This window comes from Eumetopias jubatus, unplaced genomic scaffold, assembly GCF_037043125.1.
Source record: "Eumetopias jubatus isolate StellerSeaLion01/CBP00866 unplaced genomic scaffold, mEumJub1_p1.0 scaffold_11, whole genome shotgun sequence".
In the NCBI taxonomy this organism is placed as follows: Eukaryota; Metazoa; Chordata; class Mammalia; order Carnivora; family Otariidae; genus Eumetopias; species Eumetopias jubatus.
This window is the reverse complement of record NW_028274817.1, coordinates 71,875,973-71,898,729: the sequence shown is the minus strand read 5'-3', so window position 1 is coordinate 71,898,729 and position 22,757 is coordinate 71,875,973. Positions and strand designations below refer to the sequence as shown.

The window sequence follows — 22,757 nt, the reverse complement described above, 5'->3', positions numbered from 1 at the left end:
GGAGCCACCCTAGACTTCAAGACAATACGACAGTGCCCTACCGTCATGGGGCCTCTCACTGCACAGGGTCTGGGGTTCTGTTTGGACAAGGGATGTAGCCCCCTGTCCCCGAACTCTCTAGTCCGTGGGGTGCATCTGACCTGGGGCTAAATTCTGCCCTTCTGGCTGGACTCTTGGCCTTAGCTGGGCATTTTTATAAGGCTCCTTCGTCTCCAGGCTTCTGGGAAGGTAGCCTGGCTTCCAACCCATTGTTGTCAGGAAAGTGTGGGGGAGTGGCCCGATGCTCCGCCCCTTTTACAGCTGTGCACATGGATGCCCCTATCTGTTCCAGGTGTGCTGCTTTTTAATCTGAGAACCTTTGTGCTGCCAACTTCTATTTCCAGACTTCAGCATGGGTTACCCGAGGACACCCCATGGAGGAGAAATTACAGGAGAAGTTCCTCCCAGAGAACCTTGGGACTTCTCTGGAATCCCTTCTTCTGACCTAATCAGTTGAGCAACTCAGGCCCCATGAGAGCTCTAGAAGACTGAATCTTCCAGAGGCAAATACTGGAGGGCAAAGCCAGGGTGCGGGGCCCTGAGTTGCTTGCCCCTCCCTGGGTGGCCTCAAGATCTTCATCTGGACCATGAAGGAGTGGAGCAGATGTGCTCTGAGGGCCCACCAGCTCCAGGCTGGTCTTCTGTGGAAGCCCCCCACCACTTGGGTGCTCTCTCATGTGCTGCTCTAGAATCCCAGGGGAACATACCAGGTGATGGATGCAAAAAAGCCTGCCCCCTGCCATGGTTTGCTGGCCCTTTGGACCAGTCACAAGAGGGTGGGGATGCAGGAGGCAGAATAATGATCCCTGACTTGCAAACCACTCCTCTGGCATAAAAGCAGCTTTTGCTTATGGCAAAAGGCCAGTTGCTCAAATGGACAGAGCCCTGAACCCCTGAGCCATAGTGCAAGGTATGCGTTACTGTGGGGTTGTTGGTGCACCCCGCCAGATGATGGGAAGAGGAGGAAGGGACTCTGCGAGTTTTGACCAGGGCAAAGGAGTAGGGACTAAGGCTGGGGACGGGGGTGGGGGGTGGCTGGGGCTGGACCCAGACAAAGGCAGAAAGAATCAGTGAAGTTCCCAACTCTGCAGCCTACATGATTCAAGGGCAGGAAGAAAGACATGAAGCAGGGTGAAGGGCTAAGGGGCCATCCTGTCACTGATAAAGGCATCTCACTGACACTTTCACTTTTGATCCACATAACATTTGAGGGAGGTAGGTGTTATTGTCTCCACTGAACAAGTGAGGAAACGGAGGCCCAGAGAGGTGATATGACATGTCCTCAAGTAAGTGTTAAGGCTGGCGTTCAGGGGCGCCTGGGTGGCTCAGTCGTTAAGCATCTGCCTTCGGCTCAGGTGGTGATCCCGGGGTCCTGGGATCGAACCCCTCGTTGGGCTCCCTGCTCAGCTGGGAGCCTGCTTCTCCCTCTCCCTGTGCTCCCCCCCCCCACTCATGCATGCTCTCTCTCTCTCTCTCTCTCTCTCTCAAATAAATAAAATCTTAAAAAAAAAAAAAAAAGCTGGTGTTCAAACCCAAGGGTGCTTTGAGAGTTGCAGTGCAGTGCTCAGGGATCCCTTTATCTGGAGCTGATAAAATCCATACATGGATACCATGTTGCTTCCCATCCAGCAACCCTGCTACAACTTGGCTGCAAGGGCCTAGGAATTATCCTTCCCATTTTACAAAGGCCCAGAAAAGGCTGATGATTGTACCGGAGTCATACTCAGGCAGGGTGAGAGAGGGGAGAGGCTGAGGCTCAGGTCCCTCACCTAGCTGCCTTCAACTGGAAAGCTGCGGAACGCTGCTAGAAGTAGCCCTCCTGCTGCCATTTTCTCTGCATCTGGTCATTTTCCCCTTACAAAGGCTCTCAGATCCAGTATCTCAAGTTCTGTTTGCAGGGCAGAAAAAGTTATTTCCATTTTTCTAGGTTCGGTAACTTGCCAAAGGTAACACAGCTACTGCATGGTGGAAGCAGGACTTGAGGCCAGAGTTGGGCCAGACCCCCCTCTGTTTTCCTACAAAGTGCATTTGGCCAGCAAGAGACAGACAAAGTTCACTGAAGCATAGCATTTGAGACCAAAAGCAGCAAACTCCAACCCCTTGGGGTGACAGTTCAGCCCTTTGCTCTTTTCCATATGAACCTCTGAATTGCAGAGGCAGTCCTGGGGTCTCTGAGGGAGAAACGCAGAATCCAGTGAGCTCAGGTCTTCAGAGCAGACCCCAGAGCTGCCAGCTTCTGTGGCTTACTAGATGCCCTGTCAACCCAAATGGCCTTGTGTGCCAGGTGCGGTCCAGCCACACAAATGGCAGGACAGTGGTGGTCGGGGCGGGGCGGGGGGGTTCTCTCTCTTCCCCTCTCCCTACCTGTGGTCGCATTTCATGCTTGGTCATCTTTACGTTCCTCTATCCCAATAACATTGGGGAAAGAAAACCCCAAATTTCTCAGCCACCATTTGGTTTGGTCAAGGCTGCTTTGGGGCCAGTCACTCATTCATTCTCTCAACTGTCATCAGTCCTTTAGCCAATATCTCCTAAGTGCCAACTCAATGCCAGACTCCTTCCCGAGCAACAGATAGGCCATAAGTAATAAAACACAGTCCTGGCCCTCAGAGAATTCACACTCTTATTGGGCAGGAAGACACAGAGATAACTAAACTCAACATAGAATGAGTGCCGATACAACTGAGCTGTGGGAACGCCCAGATAGGGAATGGCTTATGGTATTCATAAGAAGGGCTGCAGGAATATGCAGGACTTTGCCAGGTGCAGGAGATAGGGCAAATAACTTAGCCTCTTTGTACCTCAGTTCTCTCACTTATAGAATGGGAGAGTAACAATACCTGCAGTGTTTCTGTAAGGAGTCCTTGAGTTAAAATATGCAAACAGCTGAGAACAGTGCCAGGCACACAGAAAGCACCATATAAGTGTTTGGAAAAACAAAAAGTCAAAAGAAATAAGAATGAGCATTTTTGCGAGAGAGAAGATCCCATGTAACACATCTGGAGGGTTAATGAGGTCTAGGGTGTTCTGGGAGTGCCAGCCGATTTGCAGCGCGTTGAATGTCAATGTTAGAGGCATGGACTTGTCCCCTGTGGATGATGGGCAGCCATTTCCGAAGCTGGATCTTTGCCAAGGAGAGTGGCAGAGGATTCCTGTGTGAAATGCTAGTGCTCTGTCTACCAGCCCAGTAGGTGCTAGGTCCAAGAGACTGCCACAGGTCAGAGACCAGTCAGTTGCCACACACGAATGGAGGACAAGCCGTCTGCACAGCCCAGAGCCTGGCTCAGCGTCATCTGGGAAAGGGTGGGTCGGTGGGGGAGACACTATGTATCCGCCCTCAAGGCGCTGCTCCTCTAATGGGAATAAGTCCTGCTTCTGCCAAGAATCAACTCAATCATCCTGGTAGGAAGTGGTGGAGACGGGTAAGGAAGAGAGGCTCTGTTGTGGCCTGAGGGGCAGTCCGTAGAGCCGTTACAAGCCAAGGCTGACACTCAGGCTGGGGGTGTTTAAAGCCTAGTGGTCACTCACAAACTGTGTGACCTGGGGCTAGTTGCTTAACCTCTCTGTGCTGCAGTTTTCCCACTAGAAAATAAAGGCAATGATAATCATTTTACCTCCTCATAGAATTGTCACAATGATTAAAATCATATGTGGAAAGTGTTGGGGAATGTTGGTTCATACAAAAGCACTTCATTAACATTAGCTCTTCTCAGTGACTAAGGGCCCACCATATGCCAGGTGTGTGGTACCCCTGGGATAAAAGGCAGTGGCCTGGAGCACACAGATGCACAGGACCAGTGTAGCCCGTCTTCCTGGAGTGTCAACTTTCCTCAAAGGCTTAAAGGAGAAAAGCCCCCGTTTTTCTCAGAAAACAACATGGATGTACACCAGAGTTAACCAGGAAATCCAAGTAGGTGTTTAAGATAAGAGCGGGGACTTCAAAGACATCCTCTGCATGGAGCCAAAGCTTCCGGTTGTGTCTTCAGCTCCCCCAGGGTTTCTACGCATTCTTCCCCCTTAGCCGTCAGGGGCATTGGGTACAAAAGTTCCAGCCGCACAGACACATGTGAGCTCATGGAATTTAAAGAGGGCTCATTCTCTGGGGTAAGGATGATCCCCGTCATGATACTGGTGAAAACTGAGGTTCAGGGTTCAAATTCTGCCAGCGTCACTTCTTAGCTGTGTGAACCTAGCAAGTCGCGTTACCTTTATGACAAAGGGTCAAAGAGGGCGATGGTGATGATGATGACAATAATAACAGTAACCTACTTTAGAGGGTTGCGGTGAAAATTAAATAGACGAATACCCAAAAAGCACCTGGAACAAGGCAGGGCATAGAGTTAGTGCTCAGGGCACAATAGCTTTTACTAAATCTGTTCTCACATTCCCTCCCACAACAACACTGGCGGGTAGGTGTCATCCCGCCCGTCTTATGAAGGAGACAATTAAAGCTGGAAGAGGTTAGATCACATGCCCCCCTCCTCTCTGCTACCAGAGGGCATTCCCGGTAGTAGGGAGGAGGTGGGAATAAATGAGCTCTGAGGTCCTTTCCAGGTCCAAGGTTCTGCGACTCAAGGCAAACTTTGGAGCCCCTTTCATGCCACTGTTCTGGCTGGGGCTGAAGTGGCAGAACTCAGGAAACGGGAGGGACTAGCCAGGGAGGGAGATGCTTTAGCAGGGTAGGAAATGGCCACCGCCGCCCTTCCTTCAAGGCTACTGCTCCGAGAGGCTGTGTCCCGCACTCCCACCCCACCAGAGAGCAAAAGGGAAACTCCTGTGCTTGGAGGAAGCTGACTGGGGCCTCCTGCTCCTCAGAGAGGAACTTGCCCCTGGGGGGCAGAGGCAGTGCAGGGGCTGCGAGAAACTCAGAAGTCAAAGGCTTGCTAGTACCAAGCTGGGCACAGAGGCCTCCCCGTGGCTGCCTCTCCTGGCTGAGCTCGTCAGGAATGGGGGTTGCTGATAGGCCAGAGGGTTCCGGGGGAGAGGAATGAGCTCCCCACTGATTGATGATCATATGGGGGAAAAGAAATTCCGTCAAGTAGCATGGCCTAGTAGGGGTAGACAGGAGATCTGTCTTGACTGTGAGACAGACTCACTGAGTGACTTTGGGCAAGTTCTCTTCCCCGTGGGAAGCATACGTTCGTGCAATACTTTGTGAGCGCCTACTGTGTGCCAACACTGCCCTGGGGCAAAGGGTGACGGGCACGGAGATCAACACGTTTCTTTCTCATTCCTTTCCAGCTCTGCCCATGGCATCTATGAAAAGCGAGTGCAAATCTTGTGCAAATAAGCACATACGAATTCACAAACCCCTCTTCCTTCTCCTAGCCTGTCCCTCACAAATGGCGCTGTTTGGCCCTAGTCTAGTGGCACAAGGTATGGGGATGGTCGAGAGAGGGGCTGTGACCTTCACCTGTGTATCCCTTTACCATTATTCTGATTGAGTCATGGGATTATTATCCTCATGTTACAGACAAGGAAGTGGAGGCACAAGAGGGAAAACTGCCCAGGCTTTGCTGAGTTCATGCAGAGCCACGATTAGAATCTTGCCTCCTTACTGGCCACCACCAGAAGCGGAGTGGAAGTACCCAGGTCTGAAAGCTGACAACTTTCTGCCTTTCCTCCACTGTAAACAAAGGCGGACAGAACTCCCCACCATCCCCAAATCAGGGCATGCAAGTTTGCTTGCCGTGGGTGGAGGTTAGGGGTCAGGGAAAGTCATGTAATTTAGCGTCCTGGTCCAGGCTTTCTTCGTGGCAGATCCTCAGTGCTGATATCTTTGCGAATAGAAGTTAATCTTTCTTTCTTTTTTTTTTTTAAGGTTTTATTTATTTGGCAGAGACACAGCGAGAGAGGGAACACAAGCAGGGGGAGTGGGAGAGGGAGAAGCAGGCTTCCCGCCGAGTAGGGAGTCCGATGCGGGGCTCGATCCCAGGACCCCGGGACCACTACTGGAGCCGAAGGCAGATGCCCAACGAATGAGCCAGCCAGGTGCCCCAGAAGTTAATCTTTCTTTATGGAGACTGCACGCTGTGCCAGGCACCATGCTGAGCTGCGATGGAGCCTCACGACAGCACTGCAACAGAGATAATTGTCCCACTGAGATGATCACCAGGCCATTTGCATTCTTGGGCCTCAGTTTTGCTTCTCTAATGTAAGAGAGTCTATAAGAAAGGAACGCTTCTGCTCCTAAGGTCCCGGATATTCTTGGTGCTAGAAGGACTTCAAGGCGTCCTCTTTGGAAGCCAGGGTCCTGTTGCTCTGGTCAGACAGACAGAACATGGGGCTGGGAGGGTGGTAAGAAGCAGGGCGTGGAGGAGGCTGAGGGAGTGAGTGAGTCAGTCCACCAAGTGGGCTGGAGCCGCTGTTCCCCACTCCAGCTGGCTGTGGCACACGGGCTCCTGCCATGTAACGTGGTTGGCGAGGTTTGGGGGAGACCGGACGTGGAGGGGCTGACCTGGCGACGAGATCTGGGGGAGACGGGAGGTGGAGGGGCTGACCCTCACTATCTCGCACTGGCATAGGACAGCAAAAGAGGAGTGGGATCGGTGGTGAGACACCCCTCATACAGGGGGCCAGTATGCAAAAGGCCGGAGGGTCACGGCAACCCAGTAGAGGAGGTGCATTGGCGAGGGGCGAGGCAGAGGAGCCCAGCTAAAGAAATGACTTGAGGCCAGCGTAGGATAAAGAAGGGGGGCTTCCTGCTCAAGGTGGGGGCGTGGAACTTTTCTGGGGGCGGGGCAACCGGGGCCGTCGTTCCCTCAGCCCCTCCCTCCCTGGGCGCCATCCCCGCCAGCGGCTCAGGCCCGGTACGACCACCCGAGGCGCCAGCGCTCAGCTTGGGAGTCGCCGGTGGACTCATGGCTGAAGCGCCGGGTGGGGGGCCAGCCTTGCGGCTCCCAAAGCCCCGGACGTGGGTGCCGTGGAAGCCGCGGGGTGTGAAGGGCGCTCGGTGGGACCTGCCGCGCTGGAAGCCAGGTGAATGGAGCTGGGCGGACCCCGGTGGGAGGTCAGGGCTTAGGCTCGCACGTCGCTGGGAGCGTCGGCGCTGCCGGCTGGCTAGGCAAAACTTGAGCCCCCCTCGCCTCCGCATCTTTGCTTCCAGTCCCGCTTTCATCTACTAGTCCTCTCTCCGTTTTGATCCCACCCCTGGCTGGCGCTCTCCTTTTTTCAGACCTTCCATCCCCGCACTCCTGCTTTCTTCTAATTCTTAGCCAGCTCGTGGGCTTTCTCAAGGCGCCCGCATCCTTTCATCTCAGCTGTCCCTCTGGCTTCGTCCGTCCCTGCCTCTCTCCCTCTGCCCTCATCCTCCACTCAAAAAAGAGCGACATTTTGGTTGTTAACACATAGTAGGCGTTTAACAAACAGTATGTCCCTTACCCCCTAGTGCTCCAGCAGTTTCTTTGTCCCTGCCTCTGGCCTCACACTTCCACCCTCCCATCTGTCTTCCTGTCCCGCTCTATGTCTGGCCCTCCGCTTATGTTTTGACTTCATCCCACCATCTGTCCTTCTATCCCTCTTTTTGTCTCTGTATCCTTGGGTCTTACTACCTAGCCAGTAGCTCCACACAGCCCCTGTCGCTCCAGGAGACCCTTACTGCCTCACTCGGTCCCCAGTTGCCTGACATGGCCCAGCCACCCTAGCAGCATGTTTTTAGTCACTTTGAATTGCCTAAAAGCTCCATCCCAAGGCCTGTTTCCACTCTAGCGGGTCTCCCAGACTACCCGGTACTTTGAAAAAAGTATATATTTCTCGGAGTGCTTAAAAAAATTTCCGGGCTGGGCCACTTCCTTTTCCCCAGTAAGTTCTCCCTTGCTCCTGCCCGAATGGCAGGGAGGACGTAGCAAACTGGGTTGGGTTTCTCAACGTGGGTTTGTCATAGAACACGAACACACTTAAAGGACAGGGCCCCCAGAAATCCTCAGAACAGACTCTCTGATTGTACATATGTGGACCCCGAGGCCCAGAGAGGGCAAGACTCTCAGCCAGGTCACACAGCTCCTCAGTGGTAAAACGGGGGTAGAAGCCAGAGTTGCAGTGTCCTGGCCCCTGATCCAGGAGTCACTTCCCTGGTGTTTCCTGGGGGTCCGTTGATCCAGAGATATCAAGTGTCCAAACCTGGGGGCCTTGCTGTCCCCTGTCTCCCTGTCCTCTGGGACCTGATCTGGCTGCACACCTGCCTGGGTTGGGTCTTCTCTATCTGGGGGCTACTGTTGACTCTTCCACTGGCATGGGAGTTCCATCAGGCAGAGGCCCTGGCTGTTGGGCCTACCTGCCTTGTTCTCTGCTCCAGCCCCCCGCCCCACACCCAGTGCCTGGGTGCCCATGTTGACTGATGGGTTGATACATATGTATAGGGAAACCAGGGCCCTGGCTGAAGATCAGCTCAGAATTTTTATTTAGTGAGAATGTGTGTGTGTGTGTGTGTGTGTGTGTGTGGAGGGGTGTGTGGAGGGGTGTGGAGGGGGTAGCTATGTTTGGAGAAGGGCACACTGAGAGGGGCTTCAAGAGCCCAGACCCTTCGTTGAGTGGCCCTCAAGCGTCACCACACATCCTGTGCCCTCTCTGATGTCACCCAGGGGCCTCTGCGGACTATTCTTCAGGGGAAATAGACAGGGTGGGTGGCCAGGGCATGGTTCTGTCTGCTTGAACTGAGAATACCAAGCCCTAGAGACCCATAATCTTAGGGTTGGACTGGGCCAGACTCTGGGCAGGCCCGTGAAAGCCAATCCCCCGCTCCCACCTCCCACCCGCAGCCCTCCAACTTCGCGGGCGCTGTATCTGGTTGCAGCATGAGGTCAGACCATAGTGGACTGACGGGGCAGCCTGTTGGGTGGGAAGGAAGAGCCCACTCTTTCTTCCTCCTCCATCTCCTCCTCACCCTTTCTGTTTTGTCCCAGGAGCTGCTTCCCTTGAGGGACAAGTGGAAAGGTCCCAGGCAAGGGGGCGGGATCCTGAGCTCTGTTCAGAGGCTCTGTGTGTCCTTTGCCACTGGGTGAGCTGGAGGCAGCGCTGGAGGCAGGGGCCAGGTCTCTAAACTTCTAGGCTGGTTTGGCCTCAGCACCTGCCCCGCCTCTTTCTCTGCCTTTGACCTCAGCCTTCCTCCTTCCTTTTTCTCACTTTCCTCTGCTCTTTCTCCTCATCCTCAGAGGACTCTTACACCCCCAAGTACTCCCTTCCTCTGCAGAAGCTCCAGGAATGTTGGGTTTCTAGGAGCCTCACCCCCACAGGAACGAACACACAGAGAAGCTCACAGAAGCAGAGAATGTAATGGAAAGAAGGTACCAGGGGTGTCTGGGTGGATCAGCCGGTTAAGCATCCGACTGTTGATTTCGCTCAGATCATGATCTCAGGGTTGTGAGATTGAGCCCCTCGTTGGGCTCTGGGCCCTCTGCCCCTCCCTCTCTCTCAAAAAAAAAAAAAAAAAAGAAAAGAAAAGAAAAGAAAAGGAGGTATCCAAGAACGCAGGATCCAGCTCTGTTTTTCCAGATGAGGAAACTGAGCCTGGCCAGGAAGGAGCGAGCTCAAGGACTGAAACTAAGTCAGGCAGAGGGGAACATTGTTGGGGGGCACAGGGATGGTTCCTCTGGTCTCAGCTGCTTGTAGCTGTGCATGGGGGTGGAGTGGGGCAGGGCGAGGGTTTTGTGTTAGAAGTTGACTTGCTTTCGCTCATCTCACCACACCGTGACTATCCTCTGGAAGGGCACGAATGGGGCGGGAGAGTGGGAGTGGACATCCTGCTCTGGGTGTCTGTGCCAGGTTCACCAAGGGCTCAGCCCCTTGCTTTGTTCGAGCTGAGGCAGGCAGACCTTCTCGAGGGAATGGAGGGGGTGCTCCCTTTGCCTGCAGCTGAAAACCTCTGGCCCCTTTGAGACTGGCCAGTAAAGCCAGGCCAGGGGCCCAACCTAGGTGTGAAATGGGGCCTGCCACACTGTCATGGCTCAGTGAGTCTGTTGTGCGGATGCTGGGGGCCGGCTCTCCAGCAGCTGACAGTTTGCCTGCTATCTGTTGGAGAGATGGGGGCAGGCTCTTGGGTGTCTGGGGAAGAGTGGGAGGCAGAGACTGAGGGGGCCTGGGTTCTCCCTCTCCAGCTGCCTAGTCCAGGTGCCTGGAGGTTCATCATGAGCTGCCCCAAACATTCCTTTCAATAGTTCCAGGAGGCAGGTGAGAGGGAATAGATGCATCTGTGTCCTAGCTTGGAGTTGGGGAGGAGGGTGTCCTGGGAGAGTAAGCGATCCCTGAAACTCCCCTGGCCTGTGCCTGGCTCAGCCAGTACTCCAGCTTTCCTCACAGCCAGCCCAGGGCTCCCAGCCCAGCACAGAGCCCCCCCGCCCCGCTTTCAGGGTACTCTCGGGTGTGGGGTAGGCACAGCCATAGTGGTCTCCTGGGCTTTGGGCTGAGAGGTGGTCTTTGTGCTCCTCCCGGGGCTTAGCTCCGTCCCCCACTCCCACTCAGCAACGCACGGTGAGGTGCCTGTTGTCCCTGACCTTTTCAAACCCCTCCTACTACCAAATCCCTTTCTTCCTACATTGGTCCTGTTCTGGCTGCCCTTCTTAGCGCAAGCTCCCCTGCTGTGGGATGGCTCCTGAGGCTTTTTTTTTTTTTTTTTAATGAGCTGTAACTGTCTCATGTTGTGGGGATCTGATCAGTAGCCCCCTTTCATGAAACTGGGTGGGGGCCCCTGAACCTTCGAAAAGCAGGCCTTTCCCGTCCTAGGCTTGACTGGTGGGCTCTCGATGAGGTATGCGGGAACATGTGTGTGAGTATGAGGGCATCCGTGGTCATGTGCTGCGCAGGGCTGGTCCAAGTGTAATTCATTTCCCTCTCGTGGTTCTCTCTTCTCAGCTGGGTTCTCTGGGATTATTTGCTGCTGATCCTTTCGCTCCACGGAAAAAGAGTAGTGGAAGCACCTGTTTCGTTACCCTCAGCCGTTCCAGAGTGGGGCTATGGGTCTGCCTGCAACAGTCTGAAGAATCCCCATTCCTAGACAGGGAGAGCTGTGGGGGCCGTCAGAAGTCCAGATAGGCACTTATTGGGACCCAAGTGTCTTGGAGTGTGGCTCACAGTAACAGCATCTGGAGTTTCTCTCTGCCACCTCCTAGAAGAAAAGAGCTGATTGGCCTTGGAAAGAAGCTGAGCTGTCCAACACCTTGCTTGGCCATCCCATCACCTGCCACCACCCTTTACAGTACACCCTCACATCCACTGTCTTAATCTTGCCTGCTAGGGATTATGCTCTATCCTCATTTCACAGGTGAAGACGCTGATGCTTGGAGTGGCACAATGCCTTCCCCTCGGTGACACAGCCAGAAAGTGGTAGAACTGGAGTAGTACCCAAGTCTTTTACTTCATTGCCCAGTGCCTCTGTCACCATATCTAACACTTAGGAGCATGTACTGTGAGCTAGCCACCATTCTAAGTGCTATTTAGCCCAGTGGATCTACCTAACAGCCATATAAGGTCAGGACTGTGATGATCCGCACTTTACAGGTGAGGAAACTGAGGCACAGAAAGGTGGAAAGTAATTTGCCCAAGGTCACACGGCTAGTAAGTAGCAGAGTTGGGCTTTGTGCTTGGGCTGTCTGGCTCCAGAATCCATCATACTGCTCTTTGTATGACCCAACTGGGCTTTGGTAGTGGCAGAGGGAAGCCCCATGTCTAGGGCATAGAAATGCATACGTGCACCCCAAGGCTTTTCCACCTGCCCTCAGCCTGCTCTCATGCACTCTACGTTTCCCCCCTTAATGGCCGAGCTGGCATCTGGGGTAGCACCGGTAACAGCACTGTAGGACACACAGGCAATAGTGGGGGCTCATGGGAAAAGGGACACCCAGAACCTACGGGCTCCAGTTATCACCAGAGCCACTCGAGATGCAGCCCAGAAAGGAGACTGTGAAAAGGTACCATTTCCTCATCTGTTCCAGGCACAATTACTCTGACTTAGGTCAGGGCCTGGGGGGGGGGTGTAGATCAGGGAGCAAGGATTGAAGGAAACGAGCTATCTCCTTCTAAAGAGGCTGAGTTCTTGGCTTTCTAAAGCTCATGGGTTAAGAGAAGGAGATCAAGAAAGACCCAAAGCAATAGCCTGGACATTGCTTGGGCTATTTTATTTTATTATTATTTTTTTTGGCTTGGCCATTTTAAAAAATGTCACAATGTGCATGGCAAATATTAGGATTGTGGCTTTTCCTGACTATTGTGTTCACTTAGTCATTCAAAAGATGTTTTTATTGAGTACCTACTCTATGCCAGGCGCTATGCTCTTTTGTAGTTTTTGTACTTTCTGTAGTTTTCCCTTTTTTAGTTGTCTGGTTTGATTACTTTTTTTTTTTTAAAGAACCGGGTGTCTCAGAATCCATCATCTCTGAGTCAGTTAAATGTATCTACTAAAAGGTTAGTGGGGTTTGGTCATTATTTATATGACTGCAATTTCTTCATGGTTGTCCCTTGATTATCTTTCAGCATTACTGAGAAACTACCGTGGGCACTGTGCTTGGTGCCATGTGGTGAATGGAATCGGCTCTGACATGGCTTCCTCCCCTTAGAGAAGCTACAAGGATATTGCAGGACCCACACTTTTATACCCTTTTAGCATTTTCCAAAAGCAAGATAAATTTGGCCCCAACTCAGGACCTTAGGGATGCTTACAAATATAACAGCCCAGCCTCAGGAAGGAGGTCGTCTACCTCCCCACCCATTACAGGGGTTCCTGACACTGGGTAGGATTTTGTTTCCAGAAGTGAGTTCTGGAGTCTCATCTGCAGGTCTCGTCTACATCCAAGACCCACAGGGACATGGTTCATCTTGAACAAAGTGCCAGTTCCCTTCCGTCTTGCCACTGAGAGGAAAGGAGGGGTGCACCCTGGGGGGTAGCCTTGCTTCAGCATTTCTCCTCTGATTCTCATCAGGGCCAGCAGGGAAGGAAGGTGGGAGAATTACAGTTTGTCTGAAGACCAGACAGGAGGGGGACACCTGGGGCTCTGTCTGTCTTTGCCATTGTCTGGGTGACCTTAACAAAGTTGTTGTCCTAATAAACATGAATTTTTGCTCTCGCCTGTGTTGGGTACTCTAGCAAACAAATTAGATGGATGTGGCCCATGCTTTCCAGGAACTTCAGCTTCATTTCTCCCATCTGTTAGGTATGGAGAAAATAACCCACGTGCAGGTATTATCCCTGCCATGGATCTGGTGGGTTAGCTTGAGTGAGTCATCTCTTCTCAGTTTCTGTATCTGTAACTGTGGAAGATGGCGGTTGGATGGCAGGTCGTCTCGAGTACTCCCAGTCCCCGCTAATAGGAGTCCTCAATTCAACAGTGAAGTCATGGTTGTGAACTTGTATTGGACCCTTGTGAGGAAAGGCAAGAGAGAAATCAAATCTTAACACTCTGTTTCTTATAGAATTTAAGCCACCTTTCTGACGTCACACTCTTGGGAGCCCTTGCCTGTCATGATTAATGCATATGCCCCAAGTTTTCCATGAAGTTCTCCGCGGAGGTAGAGTTTGGACTTGAGGCAGAGAGCTGGGGGTAGTGGGGAAGTTGCACAATGCTGGGGCTTGAGCAAGGTGGGAATGGCAACTTCCTGCTCAAATTGTTTATGTCCAAGATCGTCTCTTGGTTGTCCCCACTAACCGGCGATCTCACTGAAGTTGTCTTCTGAACTCCCCGTAAATTACCCGCAGCAAGCCACTGAACCTTCACGTGCACATGGCGCATGTATTTAAACCCCCCATACGGTGCCAGGCACATTCAGAGCCCAATAAATAGTCTATGCGCCTGGCCGGCTGCTCGCTCCTTCACCCTCCGTCGCGCGCTCCGGCGGTGACTTCTCCCCGCCTACCCCCTCCCCACCAGCGGTGTGACCTGAGCAAGAGTCAGCCGCGCGGATATTGGAGCAGCTAGGCGGCAGGGCCCCGCCCACCACAATTTGGGCGACTTTCTGGGGAGTCCGGTGGGCCGGACTGCGCCCTCATTGGTCGAGGGTCCTGTAGGTGGGCGGGGCGTCCCTACCGCCCAACTCGCCGCCCGTTCCCTCCCCACCTGCGCCGAAAGTGGCCTCGGGTTGACAACAGCTAAGCAGCCGCGGCAGCTGCTCCTCTCGCTGGCACCCTTACCCACGCCCGACCCCAGGCTCCGCGCGTGCCCCGGACGGGAGCAGTCCTTCCTGCACTCACCTCCTGCCCACTGGCCGCCGTGTCAGGGTCTCGAACCCCAAGTGGTGGACGCGGGCTCCAGGTAGGAGTTGGGGCGACGTCAGGCAAAAATCCGGACCAACGGGGCCTCCTGGGCCCCCTGGGCCCCCTGGCCCGGCCTAGTCCCCGGCGCGCTCTGGCCCGCCCCCGCTCTTAGCGGTTCGGCCGGGCAGCGCACGCAGGAGACGCAGAGGACGCAAGCCGAGCCACCTTCGCCCCCGGGGCTTTGGGGTCGGAGTCGCCGAAATTGGGGGACTCCCTGAGCCCGCTGGCAGCGCTTCTCCCCAGGGAAGCCCCGCGAGTCGGGTGGTAGAAGAAGGCTTTCCGCCCGTTATCCCGGGCTTGGCCGGAATTCTGGAGCCAGAGCTCTGGGGCTTTGGAGGGGGACTGGTACTGGGCAGGGGTGGCGGCCCTTCGGGCTCGGTGCCACCTCGCCTACCCTTTTCCTTCCTCTGCTTTTGAGGGCATTTCCAGGAATCCCCGGTCGGGCCCTATGGGCTTTCCCCTTGGCCATTGTCTTGTCCTCCCTTCTGAGAAACGCTCCGGACTTTCCTGGTATTACGGTAGCTGTGGGGATCAAGTGAAAACCTTTGGATAAGTCGCATCTTTCAGGGCTCAGTTGCCCCATTGAAGTCCCAAATGGGTTTGGATTACAGAAGCTCTGAGGAAAGGTTTCCTTTTAGTGGACATTTTTTTGGGACTTCCAAATTAGGTAGTCTGGGGCTCTCTCCATTTCTCTCCTCCCAAGACTCTTTAAAGTGGAGCACTGATTTAGGACTCAGGAAACTGGGGTTCAGCCGCTAATTCATGTGACCTTACACGTGAGTCATGCTACTTCTGCGGGCCACAGTGTTTTCAACTGCACTTGTGCACTTTCAGCTGTGCTCAACTTCAGGTGCTGGGCTGGATTTCAGTATCTAAAGGGCCCGTCTCTTCCATGACATTTTGACTTGTCACGCGGGTTCAGGCTCCTCCCTGGCAGGTAAAAGGTTGTCTTTGAGATCCTTGGGGCGACAGAAGCTATGCAGATGGAAAGCTTTGTGGTGATTATGCCGCCAAGCAAGCTGGAAAACTAGTAGTGGCGGGAAGGGTGAGCAGGGCAGCAGCCAGACTGAAGGTGGGGAGGAGTGGGGCCAACTCAGAGCCTGGGACCCCAGAGGTTGGGCTGGAGAAGCCTGGCTTGCCTCTGTCCCCCTTGGAGCCCCGAGGTCCGCCCACGTAGGAGGAGAGGGTGATGAATCACACCCAGGGCTATTTTCAAACCCGGACTCCTACTGTGGGACCTGTCCCCCCCCCCCCCACTCTAAGGGTTGCTGTCTCCACCCACCATCTTTTCTTATTGCTCTCGCTCTCTGAGTTTTCCCCTCACTTCCATCTGCCAGGAATAAAGGAGAGACAATTTCTCTCTGGGGATGGGAAGGCAGCCAGCCCAAGGGCACAGAGAAAGAGGCACGGCTGCAGGTGGTTTATGAATGGTTGATGGAGCAACCGGGTAAGAGGGTGACAGGAATGAGGGTGTTGGGGGTTGGGGATTCGTTCGCCCTAAAGCTACAGCTACCGTGTCACTGGACATTCTGGGTTTGGTCCTCATTTCCGGCGTATGACCTCTGTCCAATTTTGTTCTGGATTTGGGGTTTGGAATTTCTGTTCCCTGGACCTCTGTCATTAGGGCTAGAAAACACCACATGGACAGAATCCCGTTTCCCGTCTTCTCTGGCCTTCTGTCCACCTCTTAAGCAACTCTTAGAGAAGTATGCTAAACCTCCTGGTGCATCCGCAGCTCACCTCCCCCCTCGGGAGAGGAGACGCGGTTGAGAGATACCTGGATGTGTTTAGAGCAAGAAGAGGGGCAGAAGGTGCACAAAGGGGCTGTGTAGCTTGTGTGAGTGCTGGGGAGTTGGGGCAGAGTTGTGCAGGGTGGATGGAAGGGCCTTCCTTAGTAAAGCACACCTCCTGAGTTTGAGCACAGGAGCCAAGAAAGTGGCACAAAGAGGCCTGAACTTTGACCCTTTCTGCCATTCTGAAGTTTTAAAATTCTGCCCTTAGGGCTAGGGATTGGAGAGGGAGCAGAGAACCCCTGGAGCCAGCTACAGGGATACCTGCAGCAACACAAAAGCAAGAAGGTTCCAAAGGGAGGAGAGGAAGGAATCTGGATGCTGTTGCAGCTGCTGGCGCTTTTCTGCTTAGGACCCTCTCGGAGTTCTCTGTTCCGGCCACAGAACGTTCAGGTTCCGTGGATGGCAGGCTTAACAAAAGCAGCCTGTGCCCTCACCTTTTTGGAGAAGGTGGGGCAAGGGGTCTTTGGCTGGAAGAAGGAATTGCCTCTGGCTTGAATAAAATAGAACTTTTTCTTTGGGCTTCAAGTTTGGGTAAGATCAAGTGCCTTGGCCCTGGGCCTTTGGGAGGCTATTATCAGATAAAATAGAGATAAACGATCTCAAAAATACAAGGGCTCTAGGATGGGAAGTGTGAGCTCCCCCATCCTGCAACCCTAAGCAAAGTAGTTGAGCACAGGCCTGGGCACACAGCAGTTGCTGTCCCGTGTTTATTAAGGCTCTTTTCATCTGTGACCCGCGCGCGTTCTTGGTTTGTGTGTATGTGACGAGGGGGTACTAATAGTCCTCGAATCAGTCTGTCACAGGTCTGAAATGCTGTGTTTGTGTGTTGAGTCTGCTCTTGCCCAACCCTCCACTTTGGGAGCTCACATGTCGCCGATTGCTGTCCCTGTTTACTCCGACCCTCAGGTTACTGGTACAGGTAACCGGACGTTAAGTTCCTCAGGAATCCAGGGTGGTGTGGGGCAAAGGGCAGGGGACTGGGAGCTGGACATATGGGGGGTTTAAATCCAGGCCCCGCTGCTCCACCTGTGACCTCTCGGACTCTTAGTTTCTCCTCACTGTTTCCACTTCACTGGATTAAACGAGGGGATCCATGGCTAAGTGCTTTGTAAACTACCAAGTACTGTACAAATTGTTAGTCATTAAGTTCAGGCTTGGCTAGGTCTTGTGGAGGACACAGAGTGTAACCCCCATCTTCAGGGAATCTAGTTTGGGGGTTCGTGGCATAAATAATGCATGGCATACTAAGTCTTTACCTCCGTGAGGACCTTTAAAAAAAATGATTATGAAGACTTTCAAACATATGTAAAAGTAGAGACGATTAGTGTAATTAGGCCCTCTGTACTCATCACGGAACTGCAACAGCCCATGGCTATAATCCTGCCTATTAACACTTCCATCTACTTCACCTTCTTTCTTGTTGTTTTGAAACAAATCCCAGACATCTTACCAATTTATCTATAAGTAGTTTTTTCTCTCTCTTTCTTTACATATATATATATATATATATATATATATATATATATATAAAGATAAGGATTCGTAAAAAATAGCTACTGTACCATTAGCACACCTAGAAGAGCCCCTGAATATCATCAGATATCCTGACAGTGTTCATATTTCCAATTGTCGAGGGGGCTGTTTTGCCCGGGGAGGCCTGACTAGGGAGCTGTTGCTTTTGACTAAGGGGAAGATGACTGACAGAGGCGAGGCAGTGACATTTGAGCTGAACCTCTGAAGAGAGGCCCAGGCAAAGTCAGAGCTGGAGCGATTAGGGAGCCCCGGCCCCTCATTTTACAGCATTAGCCACAGTCTCTGGGACTGCCGCTCCAGAGGCACAAGAAACTTTGTGCCTTGCTCCTCTAGCAGTAAATGGGGTAACCTCTCCCACTTGCCTCCCCAGTTCCAGGGCCACCCAGGAGTTTGAGGTCAGCAGGCCTGGGAGAATTCCTGGGAGGCTCCTCTCCTCCTGGCCCCTCCCCTGGCCCCTGAGGCCACTTTGGAGCAAAACAGGATGCATTCAGGATGAGCGTCTTTCCCAGCTTGTCATCTAATCACCAAGGCCCAGCTTGGAGCTTCCTCTCTCATTCATGATAAAACCCTCACTGTCTCCCTTTTCCCTCTGCCTCAGTAAGGGTGTGCTGACTTCCTCCACATCCGGGCCAGCCCTCCTCCACCCCCGTGTGGAGCTGAGGGAGAGCTTCCCTCATCCCGGCCTCCCTTCCCACTGCTCCAGAGCAGGCTGTGAGAGGACGGCGAGACCCCATGAGTGCTCTCCCTGGCTGCAGCCTCCTGCTCTTGGGCTGTCCTTGGGAAAGGAATGGCTCCTCTCCAACAAGCCTGGGGTCCTGCCACTGCTTGGTTAATGATTGAGCCACATAATAACCACCTTGAAAAGTCACCTCTGGGGGATGGCCATTAACTAACTCCCTGTTCACTGCAGGCCTTAAGGGGGTCCCATCTTAACCCTCGCCTGCCCCAAGGGGACACTAACAAACATTCCTTCGCGGGAACTTCCAGGGCCAACTAAACATCTGCCCCTGTGTCTTCGTTTGGGCAGACGGAAGCTGTTCCTCACATTGCTGAAGGACACACGTTCGTTTGGGTGGTTACTGAGAGGGTCAGGGAGTTGGGTTGCTAGGGATTCAGATGGGCAGTGGGGTAAGGGGGAATCAGAGTCAGAAGGGGCTGGGGGTGTTTCCAGGAGCACTTGACCCCCTCTAAGGTCAGTTTGAAAGAGCGAGAAATACCCAACCAAAGGATCTGCCATTAGTAGGCCTGCGTGTGTGTCCGTTTTCAGTACAGCTGTGGGTCCCTCCTCCACACTAGGCAGGGTCCTGGGCTGTGAGCCACACTGTAAGGTGCTGCTGTAAGGCTGAGGCCTCCTGCAAGAGCCTGTATCTTGACAAGCAGTGGAGATTGGGACGGGTCAGGCCAGGTCCCATTGGGAAAGCTCTGGACCCCAAGCGGTTTTCTGCAATTTCAATGAGAAGAGAAGGAACCAACATTTAGGGATAGAGTCAGGAAGCCTGGCTTCTGGTTGTGCCTCTCTGTAGCTGCTTCTACATGAGTGACATTTGCTTTCTCTGGGCCTCAGTTTCCACAATTTTTAAAACTGGCAGGGCAGATGGCGTGCACTCGGTGGTCTCTCAGGTTCCAGTCCAGCCAAAGATTAAGCATTCCCAGCCAAAGCCTTTTGCTTGTCCACAAGGCAAAGGTCAGTTGGCTTTAAATTCTGCCAGGCCCAGTCACTAAGTTTCGCCCGTTGGCTGGTCAGTTTGGGCTGACCAGGCCTTGAACTGCCACAGCTTGGGTTTTCCTTGAGCCATGGGCTTTTGTGCAGTTTGCTCTCCAGCCCCCTCCCCATGTTTGTGTGTGTCCCAAGTGGCCACCCTCTGACCCATTCAGCCACAAGTTAATGAGTCACCTGCTCTCCCTGGGTAGTAGCGGCCCGAGGTGCTCTTGGGATCCCAGGTCTCTGTGGGAAGTGGCCAAGGGCTCAGCCAGCCCCAGTCACCTTTATGCTTTCTCCCACAATACCCCAGAGGTAGGAAGCAGACAGAGCTCCGGGGAGAAGGGCCTTTAGAGGACACTCGGTCCAACTCTCCTTGTGAACCGAGATCTTCCCACCAAGTATTTGCGTAGCTCTTGTGCCCCCATCTTCAGTACCCGAGCACAACGTTTCAAAGCAGTTGCTTTCATTCCTGGGACGTCCAAAAGCATTTGTTTATGTTGAACTGAACGCCATATCCCCATGGCTTCTACAACCCTGGGTCCCAGCTCTGCCCCCTGGGACCACCTAGCCAGTGTCTGTTCTCTCTGATTCCCAGAGGTCTGAGGACAGAACCCAAGTCCCTCTGCTTCTTCTGTACACCAAACAGCCTCAGTTCCTCCAAGTACTTCTCAAGGGACCTGGGACCAGTCCCCTTCCCAGCGTCATTACTGTCTTTTGCACATGCTACTCTTGGTGGCCCTGGGAATGGGAAATGGGGCTCTGGAAGTCCCTCACTCTCCTCTGTTTATTTCTAGCCTGAACTTTTCTTTCTTTTTAACATTTTATTTATTTATTTGAGAGAGAGAGAAGGAGGGAGGGAGAGCACGAGCAGGGGGAGTGGCAGGCAGAGGGAGAGGGAGCGGGAGAAGCAGGCTTCCCGCTGAGCAGGGAGCTTGATGCGGGGCTCGATCCCAGGACCCCGGGATCATGACCTGAGCTGAAGGGAGACGCTTAACCGACCGAGCCACCCAGGAGCCCCTAGCCTGAACTTTTCTACAAGACTTCTCCATTATCTTTTCCTGGTGATTCCAGCAGGTGCCTTTTGAACCCCCAGACTCCTGGGTCCAAACACCTCATGCAACTCTTTGATTTGTTTGTTGGTCAGGCCCAGCCAGCTCTCATGACTGGGGAGCCCTTGGAGGCGAGGGCCTTCTTCTTGGGGCCCTCATAGCAGAGGGCAAGTCTGGTGAGAGGAGGTGCTCACTTTTGATGAGTTGACTGCAGTGTACTCTGTGGGGGCTGCCAGTATATCCTGTTTTCCTGCCACTTGCTTTCTTCCCTTGAGCTGGTGGAGGTGGTAGGGGAAGGGGATATTTTGAGGAGCATCAAAGCCGGAAATGAGTATGAGCCATGCCCACAGTGGGGCCTAGAAGGGTGAATCAGATGGGGAGAAACACCAACTCAGCCATTCCTCCCCTGCAGTTGACGATGATGACCACGATGAGTCTTCCTATTTCTTTCCATTTCCAAGGCACTTTCACTTCCACGATTCCATTCTGTTCTCAGGGCAGCCTGGTAAGATAAGCAGTGTGATCCTTGCTGATGCCCACCTGGGACCCAGATAGGGGAAGGGCCTGGTCTCCAAGGGAGGGAGGATTTGGAGCCTAAGTCTCCTGATGCTCAGCCCTGCCTATTTCCCCCAAACCACACCCGGCAGCCAAGGCAGCTGGGGCTGACTCGGCAGCTTCCTCACCACAGAGGAACCTCTGCCCAGGCTGCAACTCTGTTCCCATGGTAGAGGGAGCAATCTCCAGGGGAGGTGGCCAAGGATTTCCTGTCCTTTATCTGGGCTGGCCAAAGGCTGGCCTGTCTGAGGTGTGAGACACGCACTTGCAGCCAGCTTTTCTGCTCCAGGCCAAGGTCAAGTCAGGCTGGGGCTACAAGCAGGCAGCTTGGGAAGTGCTTGGCCCCAGGCATCTGGCCTGAGCAGCCCCCCACCTGAGCAGGCCTTTCTAAATGGGAAAAGCAAAGAGGGGCGTGTGGGAAAGGGGCCAGAATAGAGATGAAGCCAAAGGCGTGCTGAGTTGTGTGCACGGAGCTTGGGGCAGGAAAGTGTCATGGTGGGGAGCAGGGGCTCTGGGATAAACAGCACTGGGTGACTTTGGGCAAATTACTTAACCTCTGTGAGCCTCCATTCTGTCAGCTATATGTACCTACCTCATGGGGTTGGTGAGTAGTGAATCCGATCATATGAACAGAATTCTCACTATTATTGTTGTTTAGGGGTACTTTCTGCCACCTTGCCTCTTTGCTGTTTTTCACTGACCCGGGACTGTGCGATGCTCAAACATGCTGCCCACTAGGCCTTAGGTCTGGACTTCTCTGTCCTTCAGATTCTACTTCCTCCCAAAAAGCATTCCTTGGCCACGCCCACCTGTAGGGAGGGATCCTTCTGGCCTCCTCGAGTGATATTTTTGACCATGATAATGACAATAATCATAGTAAACTCTTCTAAATTCTTGACACATTTGAACTTATTTAGCTCCCATGGTACCTCTGTAAGGTAAGAACTACTATCCTCATCCCCATTTTACATATGAAGAAACAGGCAGGGAGAGGCTAAAGGAAGAACATACGCAAGGTCACATGGCTAGGGAATGATGGAACTGGGATCAGGCCCCAGGCAGGCTGCATCCACCGCCCACACCCTTAGCAACGGTGCCATGCCTCTTCTCCCTTTCTCGGGTGCCCGGCCAGGAGGCCAGAGCTTGGGCTTGGGTCTCCCTTCTGCCCCTGACTGCTTATTTTACCCACCAGTGATCAGTCACTCCTGGGCACACAGTCCCTAGGTCCTTGCCTGCCCTCTCCCCACCAAGGTGGACAGATGGAGAGGAGAGAAAAATCAAAGGGCTGGGTATCGAGGCTCTAAAGCAGAGCTGCACTGTTGGGGGAGGGTGTGCAGGAGGAAGCTGGGGAGGTCGCTCTGACAGCGGCAGGCCTGCCTGATTAGCACCTTCTAGCACTAGGGGTGGAGAACAGGGTGCTGGGTGGTATCAGGGAAGAAGAGACGTTATAATGATCTTTCCTGACAACTAGATTTTGTTATTTAGAAGGTGTGGGTGGTTAGGGGCAGGCGGGAGGCTGGCCGGATTAACTTGCGTGACCCCTCCAGCTGGTGTGACCCGTGCTGGTATTGGGCATGTGGAGGGGTAAGCTTTGGTCCAGCAGCTCTAGCCCTCCCCACAGTGTTCCCACCTCAGGGCCCTCGGGGGGCTACAGACTTCCTTCCCATAGGCTGTACCAGCTGTGAGCTCCATTGCTTTCGAGCTCATTCTCTGTGATCTTGCCACCAAACAGAGGCCAGAGAGTGCTTCAGAGGACAGCCCATCTTAGCTTCTGCCTCCCTGGGAAGTATGGGCCTCGTCAGGTATTCCAGGAGAGTTTGGCTTTTGTTCAATTTCAGACCTTGGTGCCT

General features: G+C 53.4%; 1 protein-coding gene across 3 annotated transcripts in view; it reads left to right on the top strand.

Moving 5' to 3' along the window:
• The window catches only part of STARD8 (StAR related lipid transfer domain containing 8), an 81,666-nt gene that overhangs the window by 34,056 nt on the left and 24,853 nt on the right, over nucleotides 1-22,757 (top strand). For 2 of the 3 annotated variants that reach the window (XM_028126601.2, XM_028126600.2), the window contains exon 1: nucleotides 14,106-14,273. The exons of the other annotated variant lie outside the window; for it this stretch is intronic. The gene's annotated coding sequence lies outside the window, so the exon portion shown is untranslated. Of the gene's footprint in view, nucleotides 1-14,105; nucleotides 14,274-22,757 lie in introns of those variants that run through there. 3 annotated transcript variants of the gene reach the window in all.